We start from the raw sequence: 12,840 nt of genomic DNA, 5'->3' as shown, positions 1-12,840 counted from the left end.
ACGGTGAAACAATATGCCAAAGCCGAAACCGGCGGTCTGCACTATGCCCACAGAATACTGTATTTAGAGCGCCTGGAACGAGAAAGGAACTACTACCGCCATAGTAGAAGAATCACCAACCGGCCTACACTCAAGGAAGCTGTCAAAACTACACTCCTTACCGGACAGCACCGGCAAGGCGAGAACGTACACTGCCGTTACATACACTAACCCCCACGGCTGGCAACTGGGGCATTAGCGGCCACCAGGCAAGAACAATTACCGCTGGTTGGTCTTAACAAATTGTAACAAGTTGAACGCAGTAAATAGTAATGAGAAGTCGAGGAACGCTAATGAGATCCGCCTTCCCCATGCACTCCATTCGCTACTCTTCTTCTCAGCGACACTATGAGCAGCAACATGAACCCAAGTCACTGGAGAATAGTGAGATATCACAATTGTGGAGGTTTCTCTACTTGGATTGAAATGCACTCATCTTAAAGCTTGCTGGATCCGGTTTACGACTAGGTCGTACACCCTCGTCACCACAGCCCTTCCATCCAACTCCATGCGTGCCTCCAGCGGTCCCGGCGTGTTCTGGCACTGTGTGGACCTGGCTCCTCCTCAGTCCCCAACGGAACTGGCCCACTCACACGACCCGGGAAAACAACGACGTCGCCCCAAAGATAGGGCAACAGTTACTACATATCGATAACCACCGCTGCTGCCACTAGCGGACAGGCAACGCTTGTGAAACAGAGTGGCGCCAGTCAACACGAGAAGAAGACAAACAACCGCAACCATACCAACTAAACGATACCTTCTGGCCTCCAACAGAAGACGGAAACCTACAAACAGCGCCAACGCGAGCCGCAGCGCGGCTCACAGCTGGTAGTGATCATGTGTCAGTATCGTAGTACCATTTTTCAACAGTACAATGCTCATATACATATTGTACGAGTCTCTATGAACAGTCTGCTTGATGCTGAGATACTCCAGTGGCCTGCAGGATACCTAGATCTTTATAAATAAATCGAAGGTGGAGGGGGGAGAAAGGAAAGGAAAGGGAATATATGCAGCTGAATCGGGACATTATGCGGAATCAGTGGAGACGAATGAGAATGTGTACCGGAGCAGGAGTCGAACCTGCGATCTCCTGCTTACTAGGCAGTTGCGTTAACTGCTGCGACGCTCAGAAGAGTGTTTATCGCAACTGCGCGGACTGTCTCGGCACGCCTTTCGACCGACCCACACTCCCATCTAGCGCCACCTATACGTATTCCCTGTCCGTGTCCTCCATGCTCGCTACTCAGAGATTCCTGCAGGGGTCGGACATATTTGTGCATACGCCCTGAAGAATGTGGATTCGTTACCCATCTAGATGAATCAGTTATATGAATGAGTAGTGTCTGTTTGAAAGAACAGACATCACGCATTCATACCTAGATCTGTCCCCAGCAGAGCACCTTCGCCACTATCTGCGACGTCCACACCCAGTGGCAGTATCCAGGAATGTTAAGGACCAGTTACAACAGCTGTGAGCCAGTTTGCCTCAGGAGAGGACACAAAGGCCTTGTGTCACCCTTCCTATCCGAATCATTGACCCCAAATAATGAAAAGTGTGAGGCCATCCACATCAATGCTAAAATGAATCCGTTAAACTTCGGTTACCGATAAATCAGTCACATCTAAAGGCCGTAAATTCAACTAAATACCTGGGAATTACAATTACAAACAACTCAAATTGGAAATATAGAAAGTGTTGTGGGGAAGGCTAACCAAAGATCATGTTTTATTGGCAGGACACTTAGAAAATGTAACAGGTCTACTAAAGAGACTGCCAACACTACACTTGTCCGTCTTCTTTTAGAATATTGTTGTGCGGTGTAGGATCCTTACCTGATGGGATTGAAGGAGTACATCTAAAAAGTTCAAAAACAGCAGCACGTTTTGCATTACCGTGAAACAAGGGAGAGAATGTCACTGAAAACATACAGGATTTGTTGTGGACATCATGAAAACAAAGGAGTTTTTCGTTCCGGTGGAAACTTCTCACGAAATTTCAGTCGCCAACTTTCTCCTCCGAATGCGAAATTACACACATCAAAAAAAGTTTTGCATCACCTCGGTTCCGAGAGTTCCACAACCTGTACAGAACATTGGTATAGCGATCAACATAATCATCATTTCCGCCTCATGAAAACCACCATACAGCGAGACCTTAAGAGGTGGTGGTCCAGACTGCTGTACACACCGGTACCTCTAATACCCAGTAGCACGTCCACTTGCAATGCGCATGCCTGTATTCGGCGTGGCATACTACCCACAAGTTCATCAAGAACTGTTGATCCAGATTGTCCCACTCCTCAACGGTGATTCGGCGTAGATCCCTCAGGGTGGTTGGTGGGTCACGGCGTCCACAAACAGTCCATTTCAATCTATCCCATGCATGTTTGTTAGGGTTTACATCTGGATAACATGCTGGCCACTCTAGTCGAGCGATGAAGTTGTCCTGAAGGAAGTCATTCACAAGATGTACACCATGGGGGCGCGAATTGTCGTCCATGAAGGTGAATGCCTCGCCAATATGCTACCGATATGGTTGCACTATCGGTCGCAGGATGGCATTCACGTATCGTACAGCCGTTACAGCGCATTCTATGGCCACCAGCTGTGTACGTCGGCGCCACATAATGCCACCCCAAAACAGCAGGGAACCCCCACCTTGCTGCACTCGCTGGACAGTGTGTCTAAGGCGTTCAGTAAATTACCTCCAAACACGACTCCGACGATTGTCTGGTTGAAGGCACATGCGACACTCATTGGTGAAGAGAACGTGATGCCAATCCTGATCGGTACATTCGGCATGTTGTTGGGCCCATCTGTACCGCGCTGCATGGTGTCGCGGTTGCAAAGATGGACCTCACCATGGGCATCGGGAGTGAAGTTGCGCAGCATGCAGCCTTTTGCGCACAGTTTGAGTCGTAACACGACGTCCTGTGGCTGCACGAAAAGTATTATTCAACATGGTGGCGTTGCTGTCAGGCTTCCTCCAAGCCATAATCCGTAGGTAGTGGTCATCCATTGCAATAGTAGCACTTGGACGGCCTGAGCGAGGCAAGCCATCGACAGTTCCTGTCTCTCTGTATCTCCTCCATTTCCGAAAAATATCGCTTTGGTTCACTCCGAGACGCCTGAACACTACCCTCGTTGATAGCCCTTCCTGACACAAAGTAACAATAAGGACGCAATCGAACCGCGGTATTGACCGTCTAGGGATGGTTGAACTGGGGCCTACAGACAACACGAGCCGTGTACCTCTCTCCTTGTGGAATGAGTGGAACTGATCGGCTGTCGGACCCACTCCGTCTACTATGCGCTGCTCAGGCATGGTTGTTTTCATCTTTGGGCGGGTTTAGTGACATCTCTGAACAGTCAAAGGGACTGTGTCTGTGATATAATATCCACAGTCAACGTCCATCTTCAGGAGTTCTGGAAACAAGGGTGATGCACAACTTCTTTTGATGTGTGTATTTTGCTGGCCCCGACCTACATAGGGCAAAACTATCACCGTGATAAAATAACGGAAATCAGAGCTCGCACGGAAAAATTTAGATGTTCGTGCTTTCCGCGCTACACGAGATTGGAATAATAGAGAATTGTGAAGGTGGTTCGATGAACCCACTGCCTGGCACTTAAATGTGACTTGCAGAGTATCCATGTAGATATAGATGTAGATGTAGTGTGTGCATACAGACCAGAGTGGGCTAATCCTGCCAAGTTCTTTGTAGTCACTGAAATAACCCCCTAACTGAGAACTTCACTTTTTTTTTTTTTTTGTCTGGCAGTGTACATAAAAGATTTGCCTTAAGAGCAATCCTCTTAGATTGCTTATTATAGACGACCCTGTTGTTTACCATTTAACAGATGGGCAAAGTGAATTGCAAAATTATTTAAACAAGTTGTCTACTAGGTTTGAAAAGTGGCAATTGACCAAGAACAATGAAAAGTACTGGAGTACTAGAAATATTCCGTTAAATTTCGGTACAACGATAAGTCACATAAATTTAAATACTGTCGATTGAAGTAAATTCCCAGGGAGTATAACTACGAAGAACTTGGAGTGAAAACGTCACACGGAAAATTTGTGCAGAATGTAAATCAAACATTGTGTTTGATTGGCAGAAAAGGTGAAACAATTCAACTAGAGAAGCTGCCTAAACTTCGTCTGTCCTCTTCTGGGGTACTGCTCCGCGATATCACTTGCTTCCCGGATGGAATTGACAGGGGACATTGAAGAATATCAAAGACGGGAACGTCGTTTTGTAGTAACTCGAAATAGGGGAGAGAGTAACGGATACGATAAGCAAACATCAAATTAAAGGCATTTTTCGGTGCGGCGTTATCTTATCACGAAATTCCAATCGGCTCCTTCGCCTCTGAATTCTAAAATAGTTACATACGGTGAAGTGACCATCCTGATAAAACAAATCAAAACTCGCACTGAAAGGTTTGTGTGTTCATTTTTCCTACGTGCTATTCGAGAATGGAACAGTCGAGAAACATCACACACCGACGCTAACAGTGTGACACCTCAAAAAACATGAATTTTGAGTCAGCGCTACAAAAAAATAGTGCGTAATTCACTCTACAGATCTACAGCACTTGGATAATTCTAGTGGGCAGAGATGCTAAGAGACGACTGTTGCAACAGTAATGTGTTGGACAAAAAAGAGGTGAGCGGTTTGTCCAGCACCACGACTGTCAGGTATCCCTCAGCTGTCACCTAGCCTTTGGGCGGTGACTTTTTGAATTGTGACATTAGCTGTCGTTTTTCCGTAACAGTTTCTAATTGTCACATTGCTAGTCTAAAGAATTTGTACTTCTCACATTGCTTGCCATCAGGATTTCGTGAGGTCACATTACTTCTCTATTTCATTTTCATTTGTCGGTATTGCTCGTTCCTGCTAGTTTGATTTGTAATGTTTCATCACATAGAAAAGTTGGCTTATATTAAACGCATAACGTGCTTTTCTTTATTTATGTTTCCTTTTTCACATTTTTAGCCGTTACAGTCGACATGTCAACAATCCTAGGCCTCAGTTGGAGACGCCAAGAAATGGTTTTAGTTGCCAACGCACAAGTCATTGAGGACCATTCAGAACCAGAACGACTACAGAAGAAAGAAACAGATTAAACCTGAAAAGAAAGTTCTTGTGAGTGTGGTTGCTTTAATTTTAGTTTGGGTGCCGTGCATTTACTAAAAAGCTCAATACTTGCAAACCGTAAGTGAAAAGAAATTGACTTCATGAGAATGTCTACCAACTTTGCCTCTACTCAAGGGCTCAAACAGAAGAAAGTGCTTCCAAATGAACTCCTTACCAGCGACGACCTTGACCTCGAATGTAACTATATTTCGACGTCAGAAGAAGAATACCATTCATCTAAAGGCCGCAACGACAGCAAAAAGAAGTGCAGGATTACCTAGCTTCGACGAAGATTCAACTGAAGAGTACCGAAAGCGTAAAGTCCTCAGTTACAAGGATCAATAATTGAAAAACAACCGTCACATGGATTGTGATTCTCGTTTTGAAAGTACTGAAGGAGCAATGTACATTACTTGCTAAAAAAACATTCAACAGCCTAAACCGCATAAAATGTTTCTTTATCTAAGACTACGAGTTTCGACAGACTTTGCTGTCATCTTAGTCCTGAAGATGACGGCAAAGTCGTCGAAGCCAGCTGTCTTAACTAAATAAATATTTTATGCTATCTAGGCTGTTGAATGCTTTTTAGTTATGTAAGAGGGAATAACTATTGCGAGCATCTACAGAGACTGAGCAAAGCGTGCAAAAAGAACGGTAAATCTAATGGTATTCTCTCTATTTTGCAACATTCAACCTTGAACTCAGTAAAGAATTTTTCATGCCCATTATAGATTAATGACAATTCCATATGGCATACGGGAGTTCTGATAACATTAACAAGCAGCGAGCGAATGCGGAGTTATCACACGCACCAATTGGAGAAGAATATTACAGGAGTCGAAAAAGAACATTCCAGACATCAGCGTGACCGTTTGTGCGTGGTATTACGAAAGGTACTTCCTATATCTAAAGTGGATGTCTCAACATTCTGGTTCAAAAGTATACTGCGTATCTGAAAACCGACAATAGTTGACTATAAAACGAAACTAGGAAGTTTCTACGTGTGGCGTGAAGGAGATAGAAGCAAAAGGGCATTCAAAATCACGAAGACGGTGAATTCTGTCTAATTTATGCTTTATTCAGACATTTTCTCCCCTCAATAAATAAACAGATATCCAACTGTCGCTTATACGCATATCTTGCATAAATTCCAGAGAATTAAGTAAGTAACCCATAAATACTTCTCAAAACTGTATACACTAAATGAGGAGATGAAATACATTCGATAAATGAAAAATAGATAAAGAGAGCAAGTAACTCAGGTCCTACACGCATTCCACATCATTAGTTTAACTGATTCGAAGCGTGAAGAATAATCCACCACGTTTTGTTGTCTGAATTCTCATTCGATGATTTCATTGAAGTCGAAGACCTCTCAAATAATCACAGGAAACATTTCGCGATGAACACAGATCATAAAAAAATATCTACTGGAATTGTAAACATGTTTATGATTCGTCAAGAAGATTTGTTTAATAGAATAGCCCGACCGTCTCACAGCGAAATATTCGGAGGTGAAGAAGCATGGGAGGAATCGAAGAAAAAATCAGTCCACGGAAAACGAAAATGCAATCCCTCGGAAAATAGGAAACATATCATTAGAAAGATTTGCTGACCTAGACTTTAAACTTATACAAATAAAATCTCAGCTACGGTTGTACACTGCAAAGACAATTCCTACATATTATGTCTATATAAAATAACTGCTCTTTATTTAGACATTTCATTGCTTAACAATTATAAAAAGCTACGACTCACATCCATTACCATGATAGCTAATAAAGTAATGTGATAACTCCACATTGTTCTGATTAAAAATAAAAATTGTATTAAAGTAAATTTTAGAAAAATTATATTCTTTGCAAAAGTTAAGATAAACACTTAACTTCACATATCAACCATGGCAATAATAATACTTCCATTCGTTATCTTATTGTGAAACTTAATTTCTTTTGAAACCTTCAAATGATTTCCCACAAATGAGTTCTTTCTTTTTTATATGTTACACTGCTGTTTTAGGTGTGTGATATTCTAAGAATGGATCTGTGCACCGTCTACTAAACACGGAAGTGTAAATTACTGAATAATAATTAGAAGATGCAGATGAATCCATATTCGGCAAAAGTTTCTCTATATCACTTATAATTTTGTAGTATCGTTATAAATTAGGAAATTATTTGAACAAACGTAAACTAAATGAAAAGTAATTTCATTTCTCAAAATGGATAAAGATTCAATTGAAGTTTAAACATGAAAACACCAGTTTCTTGCTTACTTAGAAAGAAAAGACACCAAAAACCATAAGATCTGGCCTCACTTTTGCTCTAATATCATCTGCTCACATTGAGACTACAAAGGTGACGACGTTTTCAAAATAAATAAAACAATACAATGGACTGACCAGTCAATTCTATCATTTATAGACTTTGAGTTATGTCGATAACGCAAAAATTCGTGTCTTCCAATTGAAGAAAATCCTTTTTCTTAATCAGGTTCGGGTGCACAGTCTAAATAAAGCTGAGTCCCGGGACAAAATCCTTATTAACGCTCAAGGTTTCGCACAACCAAACACAAAGTCTTTCAGATCTGAAGAGTAAGGCTTCTGGCACCTTTACGGTTGAGAAGGCGTTACGTAACTGCTGCAAGAATTAATTCCTGCCCTTTGACTACCGCTTTTCTCTTCAAATTTAATTATTTTTTGCAGGAAGTTTCATTACGAGTACAAACAAACGCTGTATTATATCAGTCCACTTTTAATGAGCAGTTAAGAATTCCTCGGTTAAAGTGCGTGTAGGTATTCAACGGACGGCCGCGTTACTCGCATATCAGTGCTCTCTAGCACCAACAGGACGACTGGAGGAGGATTGTGAGTGAGCGGAAAATGCATCATAGATGCTGGAAGCAAAAAATCGTTCGACTGATCCAGAGTGCAGAGCATGTGAAAAGCTTTGCCTCGAAGTTACTTTGTCTAATGGCAGTTGAGAACTTTTATTATAAAATCTGGAAGCACTGTCGGAATTCCAAATCCAATCTTCGTCAGTGACAATTGAAAATACGCAATTGAGGCTAGTACTGTTAATGTAAACAAGATTTTAGAAGTTTAAGATTCATGCAAATACATGAAACATAGTGTTTGATGTCCTATACGAGACAGGCTCAACATCTCTGACATGACTGAAAATGGAATGAAACATAGTGATCATAGCGTAGCCAGTTCAGCGCTGGACAGCAACAACTGGTGAACAACCATGTCATGTAGAACTAACTCCCTTCTTTGGGAGTTCAAAATCCACCGTTCGAAGCGTATACCTCTGTTCACTGCACGTGTCAAAGGACGTAGATTAGAATTAGCATAGGAGCGGCGCCATTGGTTGCCCTAAGCTTGGGAAGAGATCAGTCGATTGACAACCAGCATGTGTGTCGGTCCTCGTCGATGGTAGGACATGAGTACTATTCATTAAGCAGGTGGTGGAGATGCCATTTGGCATACGAGTAAAAAGGGTCGCCCGATACCTCCGACATCGCTCCTACGAGTATATGCTCTCCGATTAAGTTCATAGTTTTTTCGCGTATATCACGCCACAGTCGAAGGAAATTCAAGACTCCATTGCTCCCTAAACTTGTCACTATGCTTTGAGGAATATATTCTTTGCCCCACCCCGCCTCTACAGATCATCTGAACGAAATCCTATCAGGATCGCCCTTTAACGCCTTGGGTATATTTTGACGGAATATTTTGAAGACAGGATAAGTGGTCACGAATGACTAATGCTATCTGTCGGCTTCAGTGTCCTGAGAAATCCAACCCAAAGTGTCCCCGCCACTATTCGCATGAAAGGAGGAGGCTGCGTGTGTCTTTAAGCTACCAGTTAGCGCTCTAGTCCTGGGACTTTATTGCAGATGGGACCTGTTGAGTATGTTTCTGGCTGAGTCACTGTTATTACCGAGCGACGTAGTCAAATTCATCTCGGCAAGGGAATTTTTATGAATAAATACGAGCTGATTGGTCAGAAACACCTAGTTTCCTTTTATGTCCAGTGGTTGGCGAGACACCGTACTAGGCTCAGATATCCTGAGGCAGAGGTAGATGTTGGCAAATCAGAAACAGGAAAAATAACTGCAATACCGATCTCATATGAAATAGGTTTGGAAGAGCAATTGAATGGAATCGACAGTGTCTTAAAAGGACCATATAAGATGAACACCAACAAAAGCAAAACAGGAATGTAGCTGAATTAAATCAGATGATGCTAAGGGAATTAGAAAAGGAAACGAGACACTTAAAGTAATAGATGGGCTTTGTCATTTGAGCAGCTGAATAACTGATATGGCCGAAGTGAAATGCAACGTTAAGAAAAACATTTCTGAAGAAGACAAATTTGTTAACATCGAATATAAATTTAAATGTTAGGAAGTCTTTCCTGAAAATATTTGTATAGCGTGTAGCTATGTGTGGAAGTGAAACATGGACGCTAAACAGTTTAAATAAGAAGAGGACAGAAATGTGGTGATAGAGAAGAGCGCTGAATATTAGATGGATAGATCGAGTAACTAATGAGAAGGTACTGAACAGAATTGGGGAGACAAAAAATTTGTGGCACAAACTTGACCAAAAGAAGGGATAGGACAAGTTCTGATAAATGAAGGGATCACAAGTTTAGTATTGGAGTGAAGTACAGGGGATGAAAACCGTGAACAAGGACCAAGACACAAATACAGTAAGCAGATTCAGAATGATGTAAGCTCCAGTAGTTATTCAGAGGTAAAGAGACCTGCACGTGACAGAGCAGCATCGAGAGCTGTACCAAACCAGTCTCAGCACGAAAGACCACGACAACAACATGAAGTGGGATCATATTTGATTTCGAAATTAGTATACATTCTCCTGGAAATAGAAGCACGGGAACCAAATACAAGTGGTTACTGAGACGTTTGCACAATGTTTCGCACACAAACAGTCATATTCCATTAAAGATGACAGAGGAAGCTTTTTTTGTATAGGCGACAGAAAATTCACATCTGGCAGTTCTGGAGACTTGATGACGCGTTCTATCAGTCCTGCGTTGGCAAAGTGTATCCTGAATACCAGTCTTGCGAGGGTGGACTTTATCATCTCGCACAGAGAAATCCCAAATGATATCAATGTTTGTACCACTGATGAACATGGTCATAGCACGAGGGCAAGGCGGCGCAGTTATTAAGGGACTGGAGTTTCGTTTGCAAGATGGCGTTCGTTACTACGACGGCCCATTCAGATTTAGGTTTTTCTTACTGGATTTTTCACTTGAAACTAATACCCGAATGGTTCCTTTTAAAAGGACGTCTCTGATTTTCGGGGCCAGTATTATACGAACATGTGCTCCATCCGTAATAACCTCCTTGCAGAAGGGACGTAAATCTTTCATCTCCACTCTTTCCCCCTAAATTAGTCGCTTATCATGGTACGTTGGAGCTTAATTATTTAATGATGGAAAAATTTTCTAGAACCTAGTCAATGAATTCGAAAGAAGACAATTATATGCTTTGAATATATTAGCTGACGTAAGGTGATTAGCTTCTACACCTTCCCGGGTTCGATTCCCGGCGGGGTCAGGGATTTTCTCTGCCTCGTGATGACTGGGTGTTGTGTGCTGTCCTTAGGTTAGTTAGGTTTAAGTAGTTCTAAGTTCTAGGGGACTGATGACCATAGATGTTAAGTCCCATAGTGCTCAGAGCCATTTCTTCTACACCTACATACATTCTCTGCAAGCCATCACACAGTGCTATGACTAGTCATTTTCCTTTCGTTCTACCCACAAACAAAGCGAGGAAAAGACTACTGTCTTGAGTTTAGTCCGGAAAATGCATGGTCCCTTGACTAAGGTCAGATTCTAGACGACGCACACAGGATACAAATTAAAAGCACGTAACACAAATAAGTTGCAGATTACACAATGAAAGACCTGCGACAAATCTTTTGATTTTGATACAGTGGTGTTAAATTAAAAAGAAATTGTGGTCATTTAATGTGAATAAACAATTGTAAAAATTAGTTTTTCAGTATACTTTTAACACGTAGGCCTTCAAAAAAGCACGCACAGTTTTAAAAGGATAAAATCTATAATGCGCAACGATGTTTACACTGAATAATAAGTACCGTTTGTCAAAATGTTCCCTTTGTAAAAGGCTTAAGAATTACTCAGACATGTGCAGGCAATTCGTAATGCCCATACACGCAGAGGGCTAAGACAAATATAACTGTTAGTAATTAAAAAATTGCAGCATTATATGCTTAACGAACAAGGAATTTCGCGAATGACAACCAGCTCTTTAGTCATTCGTATATGGAAGAAAAGATGTTCATCGTTTTCTTGGTACACCTATCATTGGCTGTAAGTATCAACAGCGCAGCATCCAGAAACAATGCAGCCGAAATGTGAAACGTGCCGTCTCTGAAGACGCAAACCCGGGTCCGTGTAGGCAGAGCGAAGCAATAACTATTCATCTGTCCTATGCACACCGTTTCCTTTGTACATCACCTATGGCTGCAAGCAAACCGTTGCACCAAGTAATCCGAACAAAGGCAGCCAAAAAGGGCGACATATGGCAACACTGAAGACGCAAACCCGTGACGACGAAGGCAGAGGGTGCAATAATGTTTGTACGCCAGTCTGTGGCCGACGGCACAGCATCCGTAACCAAGGCAGCAAAAATAGAAACGTGCCCACTCCAAAGATGCAAACCCACGACCACAAAGGCAGACTAAGCAGTAGTTCTTCAAATATCGTAGGTACCCTTTTCCACTGCCGTCCATAACACGACGGACCATACCTCAGTCATCGGTGAGCCGTCCTAGTTACGAAACAGAACACCAGACAAACACTAAAGCCCATTGTACACGAGCTACTTTCTGGTCAGAATTAACTACTCGAAGTGCGTGAGCGTTTCGTGCCTGCGTGTAAAACAGCAACCAACCACGACAAGAGTGTGCCAAAGACGGCAATGATCGATAAATAGCGCCAATGTGGAGTTCCAAATTTCCGTGTATGCTGCACACTGCGCATGCCCAGAAACGACGGCTACGGCGGCGTCTGCTAACTTAGGAAGTTAACCTGCTCTGGCCGAGCTCAGTTCCGTCATACAAATGGATTTTTCGTATTCGAGTCATCGTAATCTTTATTGTATTCTTTGCTTTGCTTTCGCAACACACTGAAAAGTTAAACAATGTCCTCGTTATGTTTTCTACTAGTGTTCTTCAAGAAGAGAGACGAAATATCTGAAACTAAAAAGCTATTTACGTTTTACCAAGAAAAAGTCTACACCATGCATGAATACGAACGTAAATAAACGAACGTGTTTCGATTAAATTTGTTCCAACAGTGAAAAAGTCGGAATTATTTGGGGAGAAACAATATCTGAAGTTATTTCGCACTTACCAAAAAAACAAATACATAGGATAAAGGAAAAAGGTGCTATTTGCTGCGTTCTAGATGTCATTTGACGAGTTTTCAAGTAATTACTTTCTCAACCAAATAAATGTATATATCCTGAAATGTTTGGATGACACTTTTCCTATTCTGTAAACAATTTTCCACACGACATTTGACAAGAACTTCCACTATGAATTTTGCTTTGGTCATTAATAAACTTTGTTATGGTTGCATGTTCCCACATT

The sequence above is a fragment of the Schistocerca cancellata genome, chromosome 5, assembly GCF_023864275.1.
Source record: "Schistocerca cancellata isolate TAMUIC-IGC-003103 chromosome 5, iqSchCanc2.1, whole genome shotgun sequence".
Taxonomy (NCBI): Eukaryota; Metazoa; Arthropoda; class Insecta; order Orthoptera; family Acrididae; genus Schistocerca; species Schistocerca cancellata.
This window is presented reverse-complemented; position numbering follows the sequence as displayed.